A 27,507-nucleotide genomic window follows, 5' to 3' on the forward strand; every position below is an offset into this window, starting at 1 on the left:
ACTCAATAAAACAGCAGCATCATGCATGACGCCACATCGTATGACAGAGGCGCAGTGAAATAAGAGTCGGAACCCCCATTTGGTAATGCTGGTTCTGTTAACCAGTGTGGGGCACCAAAGGAATCTTATAATCTTGTCTGTAGCTTAACGAGATCACATATGATAATTAACAGCACCACACCCAATTTGCTCACTGAGTTTTTGAAAAAGAACATTTTACACAGCACACTGAAATAGAACTCATAAAGCCAGTAGCAGGACGTGGGGAATAACTACAGTATGACTCCTTAAAAAGAGGCTTTTTCATCAAAGAAACATCCACAAGAGTAGTGACAGCTGAATACAGTCCACTCATAGAAGGACGATTTGCAGACAGTACTTAAAATGTGATCACACGGCTGAGCGCATGCAACCTGACTTGGTATTTTATTTATACTCTTTTGCGTTGCATTTAAATGCTAAACCTCAACAGGAACATGCCAAATTCTCTCCTGGCTCTAAAAGAGGGGGTTTTAACATGAGATTTAGATATTATTTTTCTGTTCACATAATGTATTTCCATTTGCTTGGGAATAAAGTATTCTCATTTTGTGTAGCCTATTTCTAGGCAAAAGAAAATCTAGACCACAAAAATGGCAAAGAAAAGGAACAAACTCCATTTAATTTAACACATCTTGCTAACAGTGAAAAGTAGAGTTTCCTCTTGCTGAATAATGGCTCTTTGTGGTGGACTTCTAGCAAATGTTAGAATCTTGTTGCATGGAGTATCTTAAAATGCAGCTTTCTAATCGTGTGGGTTTAAAGGCAGGATACTGGGATTTGGGGAATCAGGCTGTTAAATAAAAATGTTTTGGGGCTCCTCTATTCCCCAAGTCTAAATATGACAATCACCATCCCTAAGTTACGTCTTCACACTTAAAAAGCCAGCTTCAAGTATTTCATCAGGGGAAAATAAAAACAAAGAAATACTACCTCGGTGGCTCTGAGCATATAATCAGCGTTTGTCTCGCCATGAAGGCCAAGCATTCCCTTGGGATTAACACTTATTCAAATGGCATCCTCCCCCGGAGGCCTGGTCTGAGGCTTCTCCGTGAGAGTTCCACGGCAAGTACTTGTTTATCACTTACTCGGTTTCCTTTTTCTCTTCCTTCTATAGATCAACATTTAGAAAAATGCAGATTTTCTCCAAGTGATATATTAAATATTTTAAGGCACCTATAATGTCACTGTGTCTCTGGCAAGGGTCGAGCTCACATGGTAATAGGACATTCATGGAGCGGAGCTCCCCTCGACAGGGACCCCCACCTCCTGGGGCTCAGTGCTGCTCACCCTCTGGGGGGCACCTCTTTAGACCCACACTGGCTCATTAGCTCCCATGGTGGCAGGGACCACACCTCCCGGGGCCCAGTGCTGCTCACCCTCTGGGGGGCACCTCTTTAGACCCACACTGGCTCATTAGCTCCCATGGTGGCAGGGACCACACCTCCCGGGGCCCAGTGCTGCCCCCCTTTTGGGGGGGCACCTCTTTAGACCCATACTGGCTCATTAGCTCCCATGGTGGCAGGGACCCCCACCTCCCGGGGCCCAGTGCTGCCCCCCTTCAGGGTGGGCACCTCTTTAGACCCACACTGGCTCGTTAGCTCCCATGGTGGCATCTTGCCCAAGTCAGGTCTGGGATCTTGTGTTCTTACAGGAGCTGTTTCTGCTGCCCCTGAAGATTGATTTTTCATCAAGGCAGACCGTTTTCCTGTTACACAGATGGAGCCAGGGCCTCCAGGCACGTCCTCTCCCTCCCACCCTCGCACCCCTCAGCCCACCGATTTGGAATCCACTGGAGAGCAGGCAACTGGACATGTCACTCCACTGGCTCTTACTCCTTCTCTTCCAGAAGCCTGTGGTTAGGAGCTTGGGCTGGGCACCTGGTTTTCCTCCTCTGGCCCTTCCCTTTCACTGTAGAATTTTCCCTAGTACTAGGACTTCTTTTTCTGGTGTACGTTCACAGTATTATGTTCACCCTTTCAGACTTGGGTTAGAACGCCCAGACCCATCACATTTGCTCCTGACGCTGGCCCTTGGCGTCGTCCTCACCTTTCCCAGCATTAGTGCTGTGCTGTTCTACCTTCATGACAGTGAACCCTCCAATCCTGCTTCCTCTTAGATGTTTCATTCTTCTACCGAGAAATAAATCAGCACGCTTGGTAAATACTGTTATTATTTTTTAAATTTATAATCCAGTTGCCTCTCTTCCTATACAATTCAAATACCTCCCCTTCCTGTGCAAGAGTTCTTCACAGATCCAACCGCAGCTATTCATACCTCTCTCTCTGATCACCGGTGCATTTTATGGAATTGATGTTTATAATCGTAACTTATGTTTCTCTTCATCTTGTACTGAGACTATCAGGTACGGAGAAGTTCATACAAGTGTAATAAATCGTTACGTGATTGATTACCAATTACAGAGCATGCTATTAGCCACCTAGTTCCAGCTACGCATTTTAGCAAAGGCAAAAGTTATTTATAAAAATATCTAACCATTTATTTCCTACAGAGAGCAACAAAGCCCCATTTATGGAATGACCCTAAAAATGCTTGTGTGAAAGGGCAAACTCCTGGCTCAGCACCCCTAGCTCTGTGGTTAGGGCGCTGGCAGGTTCAAACTTGGCCCGGTCCTGCTAAACAACAATGACAACCACAACAAAAAAATAGCTGGGCGTTGTGGCGGGAGCCTATAGTTCCAGCTACTTACGAGGCTGAGGCAAGAGAATCGCTTAAAGACCAGGAGTTGGAGGTTGCTGTGAGCTGTGACTCCACAGCACTCTACCCAGGGTGACACAGTGGACTCTGGCTCAAAAAAAAAGGCAAACTCCATATACAGAAGGATTTGTGTGATTACAAAATGCATTTTAATGACTTTTATAAGATTGTGAAATACAGGGTACATGGTACACATACATACACGTCTTCCTATAACAAAAATCTCCAGTTTCCATCAGAGGTATCATCTCTCCGTGGGCTCAGTATCCTCCACTTTCAATGGACAAGCATGCTGAAACCAATTTCTGCTAAAAAACAAACAAAAACTCTTTCTAAATGCATTTCTTGGATTTAGGCCATTGTCACAAAATCACTATTCTTTTATGTGGCTCCCCTAGCTGCTTTTAAAGCTTTGTTTTCAAATACAAAAGCAGATTTAAGCCTTGCTTGTAGAGAGCGCTGTAGATGAGATTTAAATAATACAGCAGTTGGGACTGAAAAGGAACCTTTGGAAACGGCTAGCTAGGGGATACTCCAGATGGGGAGAGGGAAAAGCAGTAAAAACTCACTGGTAAGAGCTTACAAGACGGTCACGACAGCATCTACCATACTTTCCAGATGCGACCAAGTGTTTGGGTGAGCAACTGGGATCAAATTAGGTCACGTGTAGCAAAAAATGTTGACTCTCTTCTTTCGAACCTGTTCCATAGAACTTCAGGTTAAGAAGGAATCTTAAAAACCACCTGAGCCAAGCACATCCATCCTCCTCACCCACTCACAAGCACATGAATGAGGAGAAGACTGAGAAAATGCGCTTAGACCCTCAGTTACCAGTGTCTCTATTAAACCAATTATTTGTGAAATAATTGTATTTCTTCAAACTATTAATTCCCTTTCTTATTCTTTCTCTCAGGGGTGATTCAGAAGTTTGGGAGAAACAGGAATTTGACCCTGTCCATCAAGGGCTCCGTGGTGCAACTATAGCACTGGACACAGAAAAACGGTAACTGTCAACTTGGACTTTTAATGGCATTCTACAAATATACAGTCCACCTGTTTCTTTTGAGTAAACGTGTATATGTTTGTCTTTCACTTACATTCACTGACTAGTGAACTACACAGGGAGAAACACAGATGAAACCTGAGTTAACAGCTTTCCCATTAATTTCTTTTTCCGGTTATGCTGGGCAACTGGAAATTTGCATAAATAAATAAATATATGGGCTCTAGGTTATGACCATTATGGTAATGCCTATAATTCAATTTCCAAAATCTACAATAGCTCACAAATTTATATCTTACAGAATACAGTAGAAAACAGAGATTTTTGTCTTCCCTCAACTGTCTTCACTCACTCATGGGTCCACAATAAAGTTTTCTTCAGTCTCTTGTAAAATGAGATCGATAAGGATAATGTAGATTTTTCATCGATTGAAATTCTATAAAAGACAGTTCTATGAATACACACTGAATGTGACCTCTATCACTCCTTTTAAAAATTATGATGAACGCCAGTGACAGATGTTAATAGAATTCCTGGTCAGAATAAAAGCTTAGCCCCCTGGACATGTCCCTCCAAGTCTAGGAACCACTGCCCTACACACCAGCTGCCCTTTCCTAGTGGTATCACAGCAACGATGGGTTGATAAAGTAAGGGAAAGATCAAAGATCAAAGCTTTGCTGAAAGACACAATGTCATAAAAGACACTGTCACATATCCTATGACTCCCACCGTATAAATCTGCACCAGCTTTGTAATGACAGCATATTATGCACTTTCTATATGCCAGGCTTTGTCCCAACTGTTTTGTGTACATCATCTCATGCCTCACAACTTGAGGAGATGGACGGAGGAATCTGTTGCTTCCCACAGATTTTGGCAGTTACACATCAAAATTAATTGTGGCTATAATCAAAACAGGATATTTACTTGTCTTCATTTTGGAAAACAACCCACTGCCCCATTGTTTGTAATGGTATCATTAATAAAATCTATAAACAGAACTGCCAGAAGGACATTCAAGGTGAGCTAACAGAGAAATCCAGAAGTATGCCTAGAAACGCTCCAATACATCGATTTGGTCTTTTTGAAGAAATGTGTGTCCTAGGAGAAAAATGGCAGAAACATGTTAGACAAAAAAAATTATTTGAGCCTAAAAATGGGAAAGTAAAAAGAAAACGGTATTTCCTCTTTATCTACAACACGTAGTCAAAATTGATTATGCATGTGTTTGGATGTATTTTGTTTCCTTAGATGTGCCTCTCAGGTGACAGGACCAATGGCAATGTTAAGAGAGGATTCACACCCAGAAGGTAATGAAGGAGATCACGGCATCCCATCTGCATAGCTGAAGGGGTTGTCTATTGAAAGAAAACTAATTAACGGCTGACCCAAGGAACAAAAGAACGCTGTTGTGTGACACTTTGTAGGGAAAGTGACTATAATAATAAAACGGATGTCCAGAGAATGTGTCACATAATTATAGTGCTTATGATTGATAATTTAAAGGCATAAATGAATTGGATTCTTTAGAAGGTCTCCTTTACCCTGTGAAAATACAATTTACTTTGCTATGATCTTGGTTTTCTGTAAAATATCTTTAAACAACCCAATACTGTAAGATTATATAATATTAAAGATGACAATATATATATTTTTAAAACCCAGGCTCTAATGAAGAGGAAAGTTACACAGGACAACATGGAATTTCATGGACAATCATAAGTTCAGAAAAGTTAGTACAGAGCAGCTGTGATACCATGGGGAACGCCACCAGATTTGGAAATTAGAAGTCTCCTACATAATTCACTAGCCTTAGTGCCTGAATCCACTTACTTCCTCTTCCCAAGCTACAATTTCCTCCCGAAAATTCTATTGCAATAACAAGTCTGGCTACTTCAGACTTGCTGTTTACCTCCAACAAAACTGGGTGGAAAAGAGCTTTTGTTGTAAAGGACAACATCCTCCATGTTCACTGACAGACGTATGAGAGTCCAGGGAAGTGCCAAGCAAACACAAAACCATCCAAGGGGGCAAAAGAAATTACATTTTATTTACCTGAAGGTAGCTTTTCATTATTAAATATGGCACTGCTTGGTTTTGAACAGAGTAAAGGTCCATCTGATAACCCCCAGGGCAGTACCCAAGGCCTGTACAACACAGATCACCTAAGGAAACCTTCCTTAGCACCCAACACCAAACCCAGGGCTTGGTAACAGGATAAAGACCTCCCATCATCAGATGGAGCAAGGTGGGATCACAGTCACTAAAAACAGATTACCTGAAGTAAATTTTGCAGTATCTTTGTAATCAGGTCATAATCTCTACTGGCTAAGTCTTCTCAGGCTTCCCACCACATGGTCTGCAGATGCAGTTTAGCAAAAGAAAGTATTATTAACGAGAAATACACTATAACAGCCACAGACATCTAGGGTATAGTTAAGGTCGTTCAATCATCCTGTTAGTCCCATATAGTGGGCAATATGAAGATCTTTAATATTTCATTTCAGTGAGGCCTTCCCTTGACCAGCTCCACCATCAGTTATATTAAATCCCTGTTTATACATTGTAAACTAGCTTTTCATTATGTATTTGTGTCATTATTTGATTAGAATCTGTCTCCCTCTCAAGTCTTCAGTTCCATGTAACAGTCGTGGTATGTTGTGACACCACGGTACACAGTGTGGCACCTGTCACCCAGGCACTCCACATACAGTAAATAAATGCTTCAAATGTGGTACCCAACTGGAGAGGCCTTGGGGGGAGGGGGCGATGTCTCATAAACATGCACTGTTTAGTTATGATTAAGTTTTATGTAAGCCAGCTTACTGAGAGAGGCAAGCCCCAAAGATGGCGAGGCTAAGGATCCTGCCAGATTCAAATATTTCCCATAAATAATACATAAATGGATAATTGAAAGAAAATCCTATGTTTTAGCTGTTTTCAATCGTCGGCATGTAAGAAAGCGTTTCATGTGAAACACAGCAGAAAAGATGTACTCGAGACAGCGTCCATACCATTCTACGGCTCCAACACAAGTGTTAATGTAAGAAGGCTTTAAAAGACTAACCTTTCCACGAAAGAAAGGTTATCTTTTTAGGAAAACTTAGAAACCAAGACTATAGCTCAGAATCCTTACCTCCCCTAGACCCCACCCCCCACACTGACTGTCCCCCTGATCTGAAGAATACAGCACTGGATCACAAGATATACTCATTCGGTTTTCAGGTATCTTACTGCTAAAAACAGAACTAGTTTTGGAAAACAGCCAAGATTCTCTTTTCAGAGTATGAAGTTCTATTTGTCTTTCTCTCCCTCAAAAAATGGAAACTTTATGAAGAAGGCGGGACAAAGGCAGGCAGGCAGGGAAGGAGTGACAGCCTCACTGGTTGAGTAAGTGATAGGGATGGGAGGACAGGTTGATGTGTAAGAGGGCAGAGAAGTTTCCAGAGGTCTGAGCATCAGGCAGGTAGAGGCAGCCACTGGGAAGCAACTGCATGACCCCAGAAGACGGGCCTGAAGACTGGTCTGGCCTTACTGGCCAGAAGGGACTGGTGGAGGACACAAGACAGAAGGTTGGCACAATGACCCAGAGGTCAGAGGGCCGCCGCAATTGAGAGGCAAGGTCTAATGAGCCATGGTGGAGCAGGCTCTACAGAACGCAGTGCTCAACCCAAAATAAAAGGGGAAAATGGCAGAATAAGAATGTACAAAAAGCATTAGCTCACAGCTGTCAGTCCAGGAGCACGGGTTCCCCCACAGGCAGAAGTGGCTGATCTGGGCCAGTGGAACCACATTAGAACCAGCAAGCCTGATCAAGAAAGGCCAGGTTCTGATAATGCAGATGTCGTCCACTGGCCACGACGTCCGCCTCTTGTAGTACCAAGCATCTGTGCACATCCCAGCAGGACGTGAAACCCCAGCGCAACACAAGGCCGGAACCATGTGGTTTAATGATTTTTAAATGCTGCGTTTTCTTTTACCATTTAAAAGAGATCAACACAAGCAGGATGTTTCTGAGCCCGTTACACTGGATTTCTCTCTGAAAACTTCAGGGACAAAGAGTTCGTGATACAAACAACGTTCTGTTCTTAGACAGCCACATGTTCTGTGGCTCATTAACTCCTCCCATTGCCATTCGGTTCCCTGCCCTTAGCAGGAGGCCAGTTTGTCAAGAAACCCAGAGGGAGCAAGAGAGCTGCAGCAGCCCAGCTGAGCCCCGAGTGCTGATGAAGCTCTTTTAGCCCCGCCTGCCTCCGCGGCCCCTGAGCACCTGACGGGCCACAGGTGGCATGTGTGACCAGCAAATGCTTTTTATTATATCCCAGAGAAATCACACAGGCAACAGAGATCCGAGAGCACATTGCCAGTCCTCCGTATTGGTAATGTTCTCCCGGGGACATGATACCCTGCTCTTCTCCTCCCAGTGCTGGAGGTGCTTTGTAATAAGCACTGTTACACTTGGCTTTTCCCTGCCCCCAATACCCAGAGTGCATACACAACCCATTCCAAGGAGAGCAAGTAAATAAATAACACCCGAAGGAGGCAGGCAGCACATTGTGAGCCATCTCTACAGACCTTGCTATTTCAAAATCCTGTGAGTCTAAGTCTGCGCCGGAAGGATGGGGTAGTGCCGTAGAGGAGACATGCAGAAACAAAATGATAAAGTTAAGTTTTGAGGAAAAATAATCAGGAGATCAGAAAAGTAAAAGACAAGAGAGAAAAGAATAAGTTGGAAGCAAGAGGAAAGGAAATGAAGAACACCCAATAAAGGCAACTTATGGACAGATCCCAACCCAAGGCGGTCAGACGTCCGGATTCACACTGTCTACACAGACTACATCCTTGGTCTCTCTCCCCCCTTCTATTTCACGATAAAATGATGAGAGCCAAACAGGGCATCCAGACTGGCCTAATCCTGCTGACATTAGAATGCAGCAGCAAAGCGATGATGGAATCCAGCACATCTGAACACACTGTAATCTCCCAAATAATTAAAATACTGCTAAAAGTCAAGGTGCTGAGACTCCCAGTCAAGGCTTCATCTGTGATCCAACACTTGGGAAGTTAAGAGGGAAAGAAAGGGTACGCAGTTTAAAAAAATAAAAAGGCGTACAAACAAGTGTGGTTCTCAAAAATATTTGGAAGGCTCGTCTGATATTTTTTTTTTTAAGCCAGGGAAAAGTAAAGAGTTTTTAACAGAACAGTTTGTACAAGGTTACATAAGAACGCATAGCAAACAAGTGATTTCCTTCTTGCCAATTTTTCATGGTAATAGGTTACACCCAAGATCCCACTCAATTCTGTACATATTTTGCAGCTTCTGGCATCTAATACATGAAGGAAACTTGCAGAGACAAAAGCAGGGCTGTGAAATACCTGATATCTGTTTTCCTGACCATTTCAGTGACGTTGTGCTCCCTGCCATTCATTTCAATTAGGTATTCTGCACTCAGAACATTTGCACACAACACATTTACGTATGTGCACCTTTTGGAGTGTTTCACCAACGAATTCATGCACCTAAACTTGTAATTACAGTCAGTGAATAAGAACCAGATTGGCTGAAATAGAAGATGACAGGGCTCTGTACTGCATCGAGTTAAAAAGTTTGGATTGCCCCGGGCGGTGCCTGTGGCTCAAAGGAGTTAGGGCACCAGCCCCATATGCCGGAGGTGGCGGGTTCAAGCCCAACTGCAGCCAAAAACTGCAAAAAAAAAAAAAAAAGTTTGGATTGCCCCTCAAGAAGAGAGGAGAGGAGAGGAGGACGGTGCTATTAAAGTCTGCCTTAGGTATGTCATGGATGTGTTTTCACAGCTCGGTGGATCTTAACAAGCTAATACTGCTGTCAAACGAGGGTGAGTCTACCCTTTCCAAATGTCAATATTCCTTACACGGAGGGTAGAGGTGTGATGAGACAGAAAACAAGGACGGGTGGCATGGAAACATTTACTATCATTAATTACCGCCCTGGAATTAAAAGCTAAAAACTAAACAAGGCAACTGAGAAAACCTTATGTGCAGGAATCCAACGATCTGATTATAAAGTATATCTTTGGTTTCGACTTTCACCACGTTCACATACACAATATTGAAACAGCTAAAAATGCATATTCTGTTCATTGCCAATTTTTTAAACAAGGGCAAGAGCCTAAATGCAAAGAGAAAAAAAGGTCAACTTTTCTATTAACAACCTGCAGCTATAAAACGCTGCTCTTCCCTGTGACACTGTCACAGAGATGAATGGTCTCCACAGTTCCAGCTGTATCCCTGACATTTTCTAGTGACTGGGAAAGGCGACGTTACAGGCAGAGTATTGCTAACTGGAATGCCGCCTTCGGGAGTGTTGAGCGAAGAGGCAGAGAGGGGAACAGTCCTTACATTTGGATACATGGCTCCATGGGCTTCTTTCAATCATGAATGACTGAGTCTTACATTAACATTTAGCTGAACTTTCCATAATTTCAAAGTTGACATCTGGAAAGGGAAAAAACTGATCATCCCACAGTATTTCACCCTTGAAGTGCACTTGGTAAGAAAAACATGCTGGGTTAATTAGACAATGCAATTTTTTTCTAATGTACACACTATAGAATGAAAATATCTCTATCTCGGAAAAATTTAGTCTGTAGTCGACTATCAGGAAAGGCACTGAAGTCTGAAGTGGAGACAGAATTACTGAACAAACTGATATCTTCCCTACTTTAAATCTTCTAAAAAGAAATTATTTTCCTGGCTAGAGCTTTCTACCTCTGAGGCTTCTTTCGGAACCAAAGATGATGATGCAACAAAAGGATTTGGGACAGTACATCTCAAAAGTCTGTTTTGCAGAACACACACCAGAAGGTTCCATGGTCACATAGACTCTGGAACTCTCTCTCTTCCTTACCCATGATGCAAAATAGCCATATTAAAGATCTGACAGTCCTGAATCAAAGAATCAAAGACACCCATTTACCCTCGTTTAAAGCCACGTATGATATAAGCTTTATGTGTGCCACAGAGTCTGTTCAATCCACATGACAGCCTCCTAAGTATTCCATGGAATCTACTTTGGAAAACACAAATCTAAAAACTGAACTTGCAAGGGCTGGAGACAAAAAGTGAAAATTATACTCAGAAATTCCGTGAAAAAGATATTTACAGGTCTTTATTATCTCTATAGAATTTTCTTCCCTTATAAGTATTAATGGGTCAGTGGAAATGGAAACTTACAGAGATTGCTTTTGTTTTAAGTTTAAGTTTCTTTTTTTGAAACTTACAGAGATTGTTTTAATGAAGGAAAACATCACTTTCCTTTAAAACGCCTAAGCAGGAAGAGTTTGAAGGATGAGCAAAACAACTCTCCCAAATTCTTTTCTGGTGAAGAAATATCCAAGTGCTCACACTCAGAAAAATGTTAGGGAAATAAACAATGTGTTTGGCAATATAATAATTCCAAACAATGCTTCCTCTACAAGTCCAATTTGTTTTCTAGCACTTCTCTGTATATCTTCTTCTCCCCAGTGACTCAATCAAGTGTTAGCTCAGCGGAGGCAGTTTCAAACAAATTTAAAATTTTAGAAAATGAACCAACAAGCCAAGGGCTTTGGCTTTATGTTAACTGGGAGGAGAGACAGAGTGAAATGAGGTTAAGGATAAGGGATTTATGAAAACTCTTTGGGAGGTATAAGAATTCTCATTCACGTATTAGTCCTGAGGGCTCTGTTGGCTATTATTAGTGTCTGTCTGAAATGAGTCGAGAAAGGAAAGGGTAAATGAGGAGAACCTTGCAGTCGATGAAAAAGATCGTACTTCAGGGACCACAGAAGCCATGAAAATTAGCACTGAGCCCGCATGCCCAGGACATAAAAGAATCCAGGACAGTCTTAATGAGAACCAGGCAGTCTGCCTAATGAGAACCTTAATATACTTCAACTCCCCTTTATATTTCATTTCAGTGTCATCAAAAGCAGCGAACCAACAAGTATTTATGGAGTGCATACTCTGTGCCCAACTTGGGGTCAAGTGCTCTGGGGAGACCCAACTTGCATACAGCAGTGGTTGGAAACCTGTGCTTTTCCCACCAACACATCAGCACCACCTGGGAACTTGTTAGAAATGCAAATTCTCAGCCCTACCTCGGACCCACTGAATCAGAAAGTCTCAGGATGGGCCCAGCATTTGGTGTTTTTAAATAAGCCCCGCAGTGATTCTGAGAACCACTGGCATATGGCCTAGTTGGGGAGGCAGAATAACACTGAACAGCAGCAAATAAAATGGAGCCCAGAAGTGGAGAGAGCTCAGTTAGGCTCAGTGAATGTTCAAACATGTTATGATCAAGTCGCCGCCTTTATAAACAAACACTGAGCATTTTAAATTCTGTTTTCTGTCACCTCTACTCCCAGAGGCTTAGATAAAGAGGAAAGAACATGAACTTCCATTATACCAACTAAACGAGCACACGATCTAATGGGTATTCTGAGTGTCCCAGCCAGATTGTGTACTACAGAAAGAGCCATTTTTGCTCCTTGAGTAGGCTATAAACATACATGGCGCCTTAAGGGGGTCTCTGTCTGTGTTATACGTGTTATGCTGTGATTAGCAGCAGGCCCAATTCTGGTTTTCACCGAACGGAATGATACACAGCACTGGGGCAAAAAGCAGAGGTCAACACATTTGCATTTTATTGCCCTACTAACAGCCCCTTACAACTCTCTACTTGACAGTCATTCCCCCACACTCTGCCAAAGAATATTTCTTCACATATGATGCTCAAACATTTTAAAATAATAATAGTAGTAATAATTGTAGTTAACATTTATTGAGCATTTCATTACACGCCAGGTATTTTACATAAATCATCTCACACAACCTTACGAGGTAGCTACTGTAAGTCATTCTATTTTACAAGTAAGGACCTTCAAGATTAGAATTAGAAAGCTCAAGATTCATAGTTACCTGTTGTGTTCGAGTCTAAAGTTAAGACTCAGCCTTAGGTAAACCTGGCTGCAGAGCCCAAGCTCTCCACATCATATCCTCTTGAATTATTTAGTGTACTGGAAGGCACTGGAACATTACCTTCACCAGAGTTCATATTAGCCTTGCTTAGTTTTAGCTACTGCAGAAAATGGAATAAACAGGCGACAATCTGGAATTTTAGGTGACAAAGTGCAATGCATTATGAAGAATACATCAAGTGATGAATGTATTAATCAATGTATGGAAATAACTCTGACAGTGTCTGTTCTGGTACTGTGGGATCTTATGTTTTAGGTAAGAGTCTCAACAGCAGATTCGTGCCCTTAAATTATTTATTACAAAACCACAAGAGCTCTCTGAGTATATAAGTGAGATCCTTATTAGTAGAACCACAATGAGATACTATTACAATATTATATCTTAGGGTATTATAATAAGAGGCTATTACCATGTACGTGGCTAATAGGGTCCACACTGTTATACTGTATTAAAACCAGACTGAGTAATAAAAAATGCCAACATGACTATCATATTCTCTGGCACTTGGGTCGGGGGGAACATTTTTCAAATGAGGTCTCAAAGCACCTGCCCAACACTTATTGCAAATTTATATATGAAGAAACAGTTCTACAGAAGAACTTAGACACATTTATACAAAATAGATGGAAGTCTTTTTGCAAAATGTACGAAAAATTAAATTAAAAGCTCACCTGGATTGGGTGACAGCAAAAATGATTCTGAGTATGCCAGGAAGAAAATAAAATGAACTGTTCATTTAATAGCAATTTACTGACTACCCTTTATGTGCCAAGTACCATTCCAGCCACGAGGGTCCCGCAGTAAAGCAGAGAGACAAAGCCTGCTGCCTTGGACCTTACATCCCAGGAGACAGAAACAAACAAATGAGCAAATAAATATTTAATACTTTATTAAATATTAAAACATGTCATCAAGGGGCAAAGTAAGGTAAGGAAAGAGGATAGAACTGCTATTTTTGATATGGTGGTCAGGGGCAGCCTCCTGATAAGGTGACATATAAGTGGCATCTTAAAAAAAGTGAAGCAGCAGCTGGTACCAACATCTGGGGGAGCAGGGTCCAGGGCAGAGCAAGTGCCAAAAACCTGACAGGAGGATACGCTGGCCTTGTCACAGAACAGCAAAGCAGCCTCCATGGTTGAACAAAGCAAGTGGGACTGGAGAAGTGGGGAGCCGGGGCTTAGGATATTTTAGGAGGCTGGATTTCCTTCTAAGCTTGAAAGGAAGCCACTGGGGGATCAGAACTTGCTGAAGTCCAGGTGAGACACATGTGGCTTGGTCAGGATAGTGGGAAGGAAGTGATCAGCAACTGTGTGTGGATCACAGAACACAGAACCCAGAACAGGGGAAAGAGAAGTTGAGACAAGGAGGCGTTGCCTGGAGCAGCTGGCACCCATTTAGTGAGGCAAAGAGAGAGGTTCATGGGCTTAGTGTGGGGCACAAAGTTGGAGATGCCCAACAGGCTAGAGGCAGTCAAGTAAGTCATCAGACAGTCAAGTCCTGCCTTCAAAGAAAAGGCTCAAGTTAGAGACACACAATTGTATATCATCACAGATCAGGAAAAACCGAATGCCCTATCCCTACAAGAAAATAAAAATAGGTAATTCCAGAACACTTGTGTTCTCATGTTTTTTTGTGTTCACCCAGCTGTCCTGAAACACAGAAAGAATGGTGAATATGAGCTAGGAGACATGAATTCTACACCCCTGGCGCTGCCTAAGACCCTCTGGTTTGGTTCTTACCTTCCATATCCCACCCTTTTCACCTACAAAGCAAGCGTAACTGACAAGGCCACGGGACAGACAGTAACAAGCGTTGGCAAGGACATGGAGGAACGGGAACCCCGTGCACTGCGGATGGGAAGATAAAACTGAGCAGTCACTTTAAAGGAAAGCTTGAAAGTTCCTCAAAAATTACATGAGCCAGCAATCCCATTCCCAGGCATAACACCCAAGAGAATTAACTGTCCACACAACAACTTGTGCATGAATGTTCACAGTAGCATCGTCCGTACCAGCCACAACACCCTTGATGGTCATCAAAACACAAATAGATGAACACACTGTGGTATACACATACAATGGAATCATAGCCAGAAAAACATGCATATGTTGAAGCCCTGACCCCCAACATCATGGCCCTAGGCAGTGGGTCCAGTAGGAGGTGACGAGGCTTAGCTGAAGACAGGAAGGAGGAGCCCCATGAGGGAGTAGAGCCTCCTTAGGGAGAGAAATGGTCCTTCCATGTGAGGACGTAGAAACCAGCTGTCTGCAGACCAGAAAGAGCCCTCTCAAGAACCAAATCTGCTAAGCAGCTTGCTCTTAGACTTCCCAGTCTCCAGGACTGTGAGAAATAAATGCCTATTATTTAAGCCACCCAGTCTACAGTCTTTTGTTACAGCAGCGCAACCAGACTAAGACACTGTTAGTGTCAGGAGGCCAGAGCAGAAGCTTTAAAAACTGCTCACAGAGACAGAGTTAAACAGAGGCCTAATGCAGCCCTGAATGGTGGAAAATTCTAAAAAACAGAAGCCTGAAATGGGTGGAAGAGGAGAAATCACAAAATAAAAGGGAAATAATAATCTTTTCTATTAATGGCAATGTAACTCTGAGCATGTAAACACGCGTAACTGTGAGGACACAGAGTTTTCCTGAACCTTGAATGGTAGCTGCACACAGGCAGGCATTTAAAAGTATTTACTGAACCAAGGAATAACAACTAAAATTATTATATAGAGGAAACGGAGCAACCAACCAGACCAGAACAAATAACTGCAACAAAATAAGTTGCTCCACAGAAAATATAGCACAAAATAGGTTTTTCCCAGTAGCTCGGAATTCTACTGCTCCATAATTAAAATTCCATACCAGTTACACCTTTAAAGTTTCTATACACTACTTGCTACTTTTACTGTATGATGCGATTTATCAGATGTAAAAAATGCTATTATAGCAGATTAAGATCTTATCAAGTTCTAAACGTAAGACGAGATGTTTACGTAACAGAGAACCTATTTTGTTTCTTCTCCAAAATACCGCGTCTACATCTTATTAAGGCTCATTTTGAATTATCTCCGTATTGTTGGAGGCAATTCATCTAGAGAACCCTGTGAAGACTCAGTCTGATACATAAATGCCACCCTGCCCTTCTGTAGTGCACCGCCCTGAGAATTCTTTAACTTCTTCTGGAATCCTTCCTGCCTGCCTTCCCCTGGAATCATGAAGTCCCATTATCAAGACATGAGAATTCAAAAATTTCTCAAAATTTACCATTTTCCTAAGGCACACAGAACTCCCTGAAAATAGGAAGTCTTTGATTAAATATCAATTTGCCATTGCCCACATAAAGACTATCGACACCTTTTGTTCTTCTGTCCCTCTGATCTTTTTGGTAATAATTAGTTTGATGGAAGGAAACCGGGAACACCCCATGCCACCTGACCCTCTCCCAATATATACCATAACACATTCCACCTGGATTTAATAATTATCTGTCTGCACGGCAGGCTCGAGTTTCTCCAGTGGCATCAGAATTTACAAAAATGGGATTGATACATAATTTTTTTTTTTTTTTTTTTTGAAACAGTCTCACTTTGTCACCTGGGTGTAGTACTGGGGCATCACAGCTCACAACCACCTCAAACTCTTTCACTTGAGCAATTCTCTTGCCTCAGTCTCCCCATAGCTGGGACTACAGGAGTCTGCCATCACATTCGATTAGTTTTTCTATTTTTAGTAGAGACAGAGCCTTACTCTTGCTCAGGCTGGTCTCGAACTCCTGAGCTCAAGCAATCCACCTACTGCAACCTCCCAGAATGCTAGGATTACAGGAGTGAGCCAGGGCACCTGGCCTAGTTCTTATTTTTTAATGAAACTAGCCTTAAAAACTGATATATAAGTTCCTACTTCCATGAACAAAGTTATGAAGTACACTTAAACCTGTCCTCAATTGAGTGGTTTGAAACCTAATTGTAAAAAGAAGCTACAACACAAAAAGTTTCTTCAACAGAAAAGCATTAGAATCATATAAAGCTGAAAGGAATAAAAAGTGCATATAGGCAAATAAGGGCCGAGGTGTTTTCCAGAAGTCAGTCCACAGCACATGTGCTGCACTTGTGTGTGTGTGTGTGTTTTGGTTGCAGCCATCGTTGTTTGGCAGGCCCAAGCCAAATTCAAACCTGCCAGCTCAGGTGTATGTGGCTGGCGCCTTAGCTGCTTGAGCCACAGGTGCCAAGCCCATGCTGCACTTTTAGTCCACATGGTGACTGCAGAGCTCCCTGCCCTTAGAGTCCGAATTCACACAGTTAGCAGAAGAGGTAGGTCAGAATATTTCAAGGAGTCCTATGTTGGCTTGGATGAGGTTTCTGTCTTTACACTCCAAATATGGAGAGCCGTCCATGGGCATCTGATCAGTTCATTTCAGTATCAGTAATGAGTTCTCCATTTTCCTCCATTCCTCATTTTGTGTCCCCAGCGCTCCTTCACCTGGGTTTGTGCTGTCATTGTCCTCCAGGCTCACAGGAGCAACTGCACAGACTCCAAAGATGTTGCCAGTCCACGCGCAGCACCATGAGAGCTCCTGTGGCGGCCTGCACGTGCGTGGACACACAGGCAGGAGACGGTGGACGCCCTGGGGCACTCAGCTTAGGGAGGAATAAAAAGGTAAGACAGCTGGCTGCCTACACAAGGCTCTCTCTGCTTTCTCCCGAAGAACCTCTAACACTTTCTGTTCTTAATTCCAAAAGCATGTTTAGTTAAGTGAGGTTCACAGCTGCCAGAAACATTTCCATAAAAATGGACTCAACCAGTATAATCTAAAATAATTATCATGACTTTTAAGAGCATAGATGGGGCTTCCAAATATTAAAATGCCTTTACATGGGATATTCATACTAAGATGACAGCACATTTTAAAACTGTAATCTTTAAGATGTTTATCCCACCCTCTTTTGTAGTTTATAAATTTGTGTGTGTAAGGTATACAAAATCAGTGCTAAAATGCACATGCTAAGAGTCACGCCAGAATCATCTTTATAGCTGTGTACTGCATAATATCTGACTGATAACAGAAATCCCGTCAAAATTCCTGCTGTCCCAGTGCCACAGCTACAACTCTTTTGATGTGTTTGGGCAAACGAGTAATCACTTTCTAATAGGATTAACTTCATACCTTGCTTAAGTCGACAACCATCCTGTATCAATAACTTAATAAGCACCGCCATGTGAAATACCATTCAATTTCACACACCACGTACCTCTACCGGCACAACTTGGTGATGCAATACAGCGCAAACCACCTTAGACACCATCTAAGAATAGAAGCGGTTTTCTCTTAAGAATAGAGGCCAGAGGCTACGCAAAAAGACTCCACAGAGCAGCCACACTGCAGATGGAAAAAAGGGAAGTCATTTCTCAAATGAGGCTGAAAGGTCCTCCTTGCGAACACTGATCTGTTCTCACAGCACCTCCCAAGCGAGCTTTGGCCCTCTGCCTGTTATTATCAGCAGAGAGGGTAGATTTATAATTTAACATGGCTACTACCTGGTCAGACTTCTAGGGACTACAGAACTTTTTTTACCCACACCAAATCTAATAAAAACTACAAACTAAAATCACTTTGTTTTGCCATAAATCTAAGCTTTCCAGTAATAAGAAAATCTCAAGCTTTTCAGTTTATTGCTGCTCGTTAAGTCAACCTATATCCCAATTCTTTCTTACTATCTTTTTTTTCTTTAAATTAAATCATAGCTGTGTAATATTAATGCAATCATGGGGTACGATGTGCTGGTTTTATATACAATTTGAAATATTTTCATCGAACTGGTTAACACAGCCTTCATGGCATCTTGCTATCTTTATAATTTTTAATGAAATTAAAAATTTTAGGTCCATAGACTATAAGAGCCATTCGTATAAAAAGATTAAATGTTGAGAAACAGCTCCCCACCTCAATTAGACTAGATATGGCAGCCGAGGATGCAAGCTCTCTAAAGATGGGAGACTGAAAAAGACCAGCTGAGGGAGAAGCCAAGAGCCTGCCGTCCGGAGGTGGGGCGGAGCAGTGAAAGACCAGCAAAATGGGGGAAAGAACCATGCGCAGATGCCAACAGAAGGATTTTAAGAAGAGAGTCAAAATTGCCAAGCATATAAAAAACCCGCAATAAATATCTTAATGACAAAAGGCTCCCGGGCCATAATGATGGGTCATCCCTGTCCACCAACAGGAACAAGGCCATCTGTAAATTCCCAGAAGGATCTGGGGATAAAACTCAAAATGGAACAGACCCAGGGGTATTGTCTTCCCATCAGAGACTGGTCTAAGGAGACTAAAGAGATCAAGAAACCACCAGATGGCAACACAGAGCCAAAGATGATCCCATTTATCTACCTTGATCTGCATCGCTGGATCACTGCAATGGGCAACCTATCAGAACGTGTCTACTTCTATGTTTAGGGAAGGTAAGAGTAGAGAAATAAACATCAGTCCCCAAAGGCAAATACCGAGACTGGAGAAGCTTCTTGTCATTGTGCAGAACCCACCCTCAATTAGTAACTGTACCTTTACTGTGTAAATGGCAGAGGAAAGTAATTAACAATTAATAGAAGCTGCCCTCCATTTAAAGCCTCAGAGGGAAGTAATTAAATTTAGTAGAAGCTTTGGCCTCTAAACAAAGATACATCACATGAATACAAAAGAAAACACAGATTTGAATAATAAATGCAAATTAGAAACAAGCTTTGTCTATAGGCTGAAGAACGATCCTCAATTTATTTTTCCTAAGAAATTCTTGGTTTAAGAGACTAGTTTATGGACCTCTGTTAATCCAGGCAAAGGTTTGATTTGAATGCTGGCAGACGCTGCTTAAGCACAACCTGGCTTCCAGAGCATTTACACACGCAGATCAGACAGCTTCCTGGGGTTTGAATTAGCAGTACAAGTGCCTTTCCTATCAATGCAGATACACTTGATATATACAGTGTCAACATTACTTCCAGGGATGGAGATCACAAACGTTGCTCTGCTTGTTGGTCATGAAAATAGAATCACCAAGCAGAATTTGTGTAGCTCCACAGGGTAAATTAATGCAGGCTCCACGGTTATCAGCAGTTTTTAGCCTGCCTCTCTAAGCTTCTAACAGAAACATTTAGGGAGGGAAAGCGTTACATCTGGCTACAGCCGCACATTACATGGTCCACTGAGACTCAGATGCTGATGACTGAACTGAATAACAAACAGCTGGGTATAAATGTAAAAAAAATCAGGAAATCAATTTTAAACACACACATTTCACAAATCTCCTGAAATTCTAGCACTGTATTAGAACGAGTCATTAGCATTATAGAGTGAAAACGTATTTCAGGGATCACAATTCATGAATCTACCTGGGCACCCTGGGGTCATTACACCTTGGCTGAACTCTGCTATGTCTCACAAAAGGCAGCCTGAGAACAGACAAAGCCGAAACAGCATCAGATCAGTTTCGGGCTCTGGTCAGGCTTTGGTTGAAAGTCATCAGAAGTAGCTGAGCTTCCATTTGAGCTTTCCAGACTGGGGGAAAAGTTATTAATTTAACTAAATTGAACAGAAGGGTTTCCCTGAAAGTCTCATCTCAGGGGCCACCGATGCTGAACCTAGGTGTTCACAGAAGGCTGCAGGGAGTAATTTCTAGCGCAAGCAATCTGAGTGGGAAGAAATCGTAAGTGAATGAGCCAGCACATCGCTGAGTGCCCCAAACAAGGTGCTAATACATTAGGAACATCGAGTAAAGTTTGGTGGATTTTTGTTAAATAGCTTTTCTATTATTTATAAGGATTTAGTTAAGAAACTGAGTTGGAGAAAGAGAAGCTAGAAATTTATTTTTCTGAAGGTTTAAAAGCATTCATCATCATTTTTTTGTGGAAAGTGTTTGGGTTAATCCCCCAGACTTTGAAAACTTGGTACACATATTTATATTTAAGAAAGCTGGAGGCACAGGTTCAGATGTGAGAAGGGGGACCATGTAATTTATCCAAACGGGGGCACTTTTCTGAGTAAAGAGGGGCAATATTGATGGTGATGCTGGAGTGAAAGGTGTAAATTGGGAGCATCTCAGGAAACCAGGTCACACATTCACTGTCTCTTGAGTACCAAGAGCATGAAAAAGAGCTTGAGGGTCATATATGGAATGCCAAGTAAGGGGTTGCTAGCCCCATCATCTTGTTTTCAAACTGATCTGTGCTCATTTGTTCTCAAGATTCTCCATCCGGTGTAAATTAAAGAAGTTATCTATGTGAAGTTCATGAAGCAAAGAGATGAACTAGCGCTTGCACAATTCACTCTGTGGATCATACCAGATCCATCCTGGCCTAGCAGAGCAGGGCACTGCTACCACGGTAGCTTTTTCTGATGGGAAAGCACTGTATTATCACCAGTTTGGATAAATGTTAGATTTTCCCCCAGTATGAGCTAATTGCATCCTACCATCCAAATGGCCAAGATCATGAAATTATAACACGGATGTATAAACGTGTTTCCTCCAAATGACTATGTTTCCTCCTGTGTTCTCGGTAACAAAGAACTCATGAAACATTTTCAAGAAATTTAGGAGGGATATAGATGCAACAAAAAAAAAAAAAAGAAAAAGAGAAAAATGAGGCACTGATCAGATTTACCCCATCTGATCACTAGGGTGAAGCATATAGGTCTTTAGAAAGTTGGAACAGTGAAATTCTTATGTCCCAACAAGAAGATCCTTTATTAATCCACTATACCCTCAAACATCACAAAAGTACAGATCTTTGTTTTAAAGTAGTGTTTCCCTGAAGAAGAAATAGGCAAAGTCAATAGAACAGTCAAAGCTCAGAGTAATCAAATATTTAATGCTTGTAATTTCACTTTACAAAATGTTAACACCTAGAACAGCCAGCAACCAGCCAGCACACTATGAGACTTTGAAACTGAATATTTGTGTTAAAAATGATGCTTAAGATAAACTCTTGTTCACTGATAGACACTTTAGATTAATGGAAAAAAGACTTCAGTACAGAAAATGTTTAGATTGTTTCCACATGACGACACCACAACTGATCAGTTTGGCCGAATAGGGTGGTGGTGACTTGAATCCTAAAATCCTCAGTTGTTCTACTTAATTTTAACTATTAAATCTGCAATACAAACTTTACTATGGCCACGTTTCTGACTTATCCTGTGTTTACAGTACCACACCACAATCGATTTGCTACTGCGGAGGCTCACAAGAAACCCAGAGAATTAGATAACTTTAAAAGCTAATTTACTTTGGTTCTAGGCTAATTACATTTCTTAAAATTAGTTTTGCTGATTGGCTAAGAATCCAAGCTATCAAAAGCCCAGGCACTTTGTCAGAGGCATAAACACACATACTCGGTCAAAAAAGGGCCCGGCATGTAAAACAGAGTATTTGTAATTCACAGACAGAACTCATGAAAGACGCAAATTAAGATGCCCTCATTCATACCTTACACCTGGGCGATTATTTTATATTATGGAGCCTACTTTATGTCTTGGAATTTTCACTGCAGAGCCCTGCCTCAAAGACTGCATTAATTCGCTTACACAGAAACATGAAAAAACTCTTGTTGACGTGTCGTATTCCATCAAAAGCTTTTTACTATGACCCCAAAGTTATCTTACTTCAGCTCCATGAGTGATGTTGAAAATACTGAATTGGTAACTTTCATATATTATAGCATTCGATGATCTGTCCAAAACCCACATACGTTTTGGAGTTCATTATTTATTTTAGAAAAGGTGACAACAGATTACAGAACATCCAACTCTCTAGTTATACGTTAACTGTTCACAGTGATAGCCCAATAAACATTTATGGGATGACATGTTTATCCCACCTGTCAGACACAAGAGAATCAGGAACAGCCTATGGGTATTCTGAGCAAAATTAGTCAAGTATTTGTTCTGCTTCTATTTTGAGTAAAGTCATCCCAGTAATTTTTTAGTTTTTCAAAGAGCTTGAATTCTAGTAGGGCCTGGAGGATGATTTACACCACTGCGAAACACTCTCGCTGACTATAAATTTAAAATTTCAAAAACAAACAAAAAATAATGATGTCATCGTAACTTCTTCCTCCTATCAGCTTTCCGTCCAAAACCAAGGAACATGTATTTCATGAAATAGTCCCCTGGATTTTATAACGGTACTCAACAATGAGCAAAACACTAAGCCATAACACGCTACTTCTTTATAAAAATGCCAAATGGTTCTGAAATTAGAAAGGGAGTCGTACAATGTGCTTAGGAGAGTAAAGTTGGTCGGGAAGGCTTCCCAGTACCATGGCTAGGTTCTAAGGACAATGGAGGGGTCTAACACAGTAGGTCCTCTGGGAAGCATTTTTTTCTGTTTTTACTGAGCTCAGGGTAGGGTTGGGGGATGTGAAGCTGACATGCTGTCACAGGGACACAGCTGCCCCTGCCCCAGGAAGCACCAGCAGCGTGTTTTCCTCAACCAACTTTCTTGATTTTGCCCAACATCAAATTGTGGTTTCTTGTCTTATGACCTGAAAACAGAGGACTTGAGAGAGGAGGTACCACCGTGAGTGGACGATGGAGCGCTAAAAGAGTAATAGCATTCTCCTCCCATCGTGGGATCGCTAGGGACCCAGCACTGTGACCACGTGTTCAAACATCTGAGAATGGAGTTGGTATCACGTAGCCGAGAGCCATGGTGTTGGGACTTACAGTCAGACTTCTGAAAGCCTTATAATGAGGGGGGAGTGGGTATACATTCCATTCTCTGGCTGTATATTTGTTCAACAAAGCCTGCAATTTTCAGTCACTTGAAAATGTAATTACAATGTTTGCATCGGTAGCAAGAATACAATAAGCACACAGGGCATGAAAACCCCCCTCAAATCACATCCTCTTAGGCTATGCCTGCCAAGAGTAAAGGCATCTCGACAAGCTAGTATCTGGTATGAGATGGTTTGCGGGTTAGACCAACCCATGCATGAATTCTCCTGACTTCACTGTTACCCCTTGCTTCACATTGGGTGTCTACACAGGAGACAGACATTTATGATTTGCTGAAAGCCCAAAATCAATCAAATGATTATGAACTTGAGCACAAAGCTAAGAGAGGCTGAAAGTGTAAGGACACTTGATTTTTTTTTTTTTGTGGTTTTTGGCCGGGGCTGGGTTTGAACCCACCACCTCCGGCATATGGGACCGGCGCCCTACTCCTTGAGCCACAGGCACCGCCCGTGTAAGGACACTTGAAAGGGACAAAGGTACCACATGTGAGCTGGTTGCAACTGTCCATTACCTAAAATCCACTGTCGTCTTGCTTGGAGGCTCACGTAGTCTACCGCCTACTTATGTGACCTACTTATGAAGAAGAGGGTCAAAATGGACGCAGGCGTAGGAAGTCACCACCTGAGAGGGACGGACACGGAGCCGCCTGGGAGCCGCTTCCTAATTTATGAGAAGGGTACTAAGGAGCACAGGAAACCCTGCAGAAGGCCAAGGGTTAATTCAAATCAGATGCACAAATTAAAAAGCGGGAAGTTGGTGGGGGAAAATTCCAGGTATCTAATGAAATCCTCCCAAGAAACTTCTCCATAAAATACATTGTTATCATCAATGAAGAGTAAGTATCAACGCAGCTTTCAATGTGAATCGCATCCTTATCTCAGTAACAAGAAAGAATCTGCCTCAGGCATTAAAAGACCTTGACATTGCTTTGGGGCCCCTTGCCACTGACTCATTTCTCACCACACTCCGAAATTGGTGAGGCTGTGAAATAAAACCAAGATAAAGCAATTTACATGAAAGAACATTTAAAAACCAGAAGACTGGTGGGTCCCAGGTAAAAACCACTATTTCACACTCAAAACCTACATATTTAGCTGCCAGTCTGCCAACCTATCTGGACTTTCAACCGTTTTATACCTGAGAATCCCTAAAAAGACTTACAAGCACACTCCAGGGGCCCAACTTCTAGGGATTCAACAGAAAGAGCTCAAGCTTTGGAAATGACAGAGGCTGGCACACGCTTGGGCTTTCGGTACTACCACTTTATAGAGCTCCCCATCTTCATTTGCAAAATGGAAATACACACAAATTACCAGGTCAAATTTTTCTGAAGATCACTGATAACATATAAATTCCTTAGCTGGCTGGAAGTTGATGGCTGGCCCATGGCATATCCTAAACTAAGAACTAATATCATAAAATACTGCAGAAAAATGCAACCACAGGAAGGCAGTGTCCCTTAAAATAATCAGAATTAAAAGAAACACACCAAAAAGCAGCATATGCTTGTCACGGAGTTAATCTGGTTGATACTAGAAAATATTTTTTGGCTTCTGGGTCTGCACTGTTGTTATACTGAAAACTAGAAATAAATTTGGACCTAAAGTAGCATGTCCCTTTGTAGACCAGGAAAACAAGACAGAACAAGACAGGGGTAAGATAAAGGCATGGCCATCACGTGGCTCCTGAGGCTAACAAAAGTCCAATTTCGGTCACTTTTTATAATACCTGGCCACAAAACGTTGGCCCAACTGAAAGTCTCCCTATAAAGTTAACTAGACTTCTTTGGCACTGATAAGATAAAATGGGCTAACTTCCAAAGCACAGAAACATTTGTAGTATCTGTCTGGCCCCCAACTCCACAGATCTTGCCACCTTTCAGCCACAGACTCAGTTTCCTTGCCCCCAAATCTTGGAAACAGCAGTTATCTCCAATATTGCCAAAGTCACACTTCCCCCACCTCCAGCCAGGTGCCCTGGGTCACCCCAATGCAAAGTGCTCTGTTACATGAAGCAAGAGATTCTGCCCTTGGGAGGTCACGTTCACAGCCTGGAGAATCCCTCCACTGTCAATATCATACTCTTTGCCATAACAGATCCAAGTATTCCCCTGGCCCAACATGAACGACACTCCTCAACCAATGGATTCACACACCAAGGCTTTAGGCTTCCAAACAGCACTTGGTCATGGTTAAAGAATCAAGTGAATCACAGGAGTAGAAGCAAATCCTCACACTATATAAGGTCTGACAAGTTCACAAACTCATCCCACTCATCCTAGAAAAAGTGCCACAGACCTCACTGCTGAGTACCACTATGGCCACCTTTGAAGTACTCCGTTGGGAAGGCTGTGCCTTAATGCCAGGGCCTAGTCCACCCTTCAAAGCAATTCTTCTGGGTGGAGTTCATGAACTTAATTGTCAGACCTCATATGATGACAGCCCTGATGGCAATTCCAGAAAGAGTTCCCAAATTGTTCTGAAGGATGGACTCGGCACTAGTATTGGTCAAAGGGGAGTACTTGGAAGGTGACCACAGTGACACTCAGCAAAGATGTACATAGCACTTCCTCTGGGATAAGTTTGTGAACTTAACTGTCCGACCTTCTGTGGTGGCAGCTCTGACCTCTTAGGACTCCAAGGACTCCATCAACTATGTCAAAAGAAAGAAATGCTCATTTATTAACCATACAGGGTAACTAGGATGCATCCTAGATGCAGGAGGTAACATACATGTTAGATCCCCTACCTTAACCCTGTGCACCTTACATCCTGGAAAGAAAGTACCTGATTCCTCCTACAGGTCAGTTCCACCCCAGAGAGGGAGATACACCTATGCTCTCCAGGTGTCCTGAGCACCACAGGGTCTACAATGTCCGCCCTTCACACTCACATGATCGAAACTGTTTCCTTAATGGCTGAGTTTCCCCTAAGGTTGGGACTCCCATTATGTCAGAACCAACCTTCAAACTGTATGGCTGCTACTCTTCCCACAGGAAAATCAGTATCTATTTTAGGGGACACAGCGATGGGATTTTCAGAATGCCCATGTGGGGAGAGCGGATGGAAATATCGCTTTTGTTTCACCCCATCCCAGGATGGAAGGTATGACCTTGACTTCACAGTTGAAACATGAATGACATTTTACTTCTCAATTATCATGCAGAAAGCAGGGGGAGAATCAGTCATCCTGGCACTATCCTGGGGACTAAGTATTTTCTGAAAGTTCACGTGGGAGCGACACTTCATGGGTCTTTGCTGGAGTTAAAAGCATGAATGTTCTGAGGAAGAAACATTAACTGTTCTCTTGTAATGAGGTGCCACTCCATTCGAGTCCCCCAGGAGACACAGGTGAATTCATGGTCAGTTTTAAGAACCAAGAAGCTATAAAATATTTAGGTTGTCATTTCTTTCCCAACATTAGTCTGACAATAATACACTGCAGGACAGGTAAGAAGCATATTTTATTACCCTTATTTTCTAGATGAGGAATCTTGACAAGTCAACTGAGACCTGAAGTGGGCATGGAACAAATCAGAGGACAAGCCAGGAATTCTAAAAGATGCCTGCTTAGTAAAGGATGCCTAGCCTAGAAGGCGACCCTTCCACCCTGTCACTGGGAGAGACCCTGAACAGAACCCCCAGGGATTCCACTCTATGACACATAAAGTCTCCCTGACAACCAGAAACAATCTAAGAGGACGTTAAAAATTAAAACCCACACAGATCCAACGGAATTCAAATGGTCTCTGTACGAAGAAAACTTGTTTCCTAAATTCTTCCTAAAAGGTAAATTCTGTGGCAAGTGCTCCGTCGGGGGAAAGAAATGCCTTGCCCCTTAGTTTCTTCTCCAACACGGTGTGTAAAGGGCTTGTACAACAGCAGACGTGAGAACACATCCCAGCATGCCCCTGGAACACACAGGAAGGACGCCATCCACCAGATGTGAACTTGGACAACTTTTTGACA

The 27,507-nt window shown here is 42.2% G+C and overlaps 1 protein-coding gene across 14 annotated transcripts in view; it reads right to left on the reverse strand.

The window, feature by feature from the left end:
- Positions 1-27,507, reverse strand: part of CELF2 (CUGBP Elav-like family member 2) — a 766,349-nt gene that overhangs the window by 259,505 nt on the left and 479,337 nt on the right. The window contains exon 2 of one of the 14 annotated variants that reach the window (XM_053572293.1): positions 2,960-3,062. The exons of the other annotated variants lie outside the window; for them this stretch is intronic. The gene's annotated coding sequence lies outside the window, so the exon portion shown is untranslated. The remainder of the gene's footprint in view (positions 1-2,959; positions 3,063-27,507) is intronic. 14 annotated transcript variants of the gene reach the window in all.

This window comes from Nycticebus coucang, chromosome 20 (genome assembly GCF_027406575.1).
Source record: "Nycticebus coucang isolate mNycCou1 chromosome 20, mNycCou1.pri, whole genome shotgun sequence".
NCBI classification, from domain to species: domain Eukaryota; kingdom Metazoa; phylum Chordata; class Mammalia; order Primates; family Lorisidae; genus Nycticebus; species Nycticebus coucang.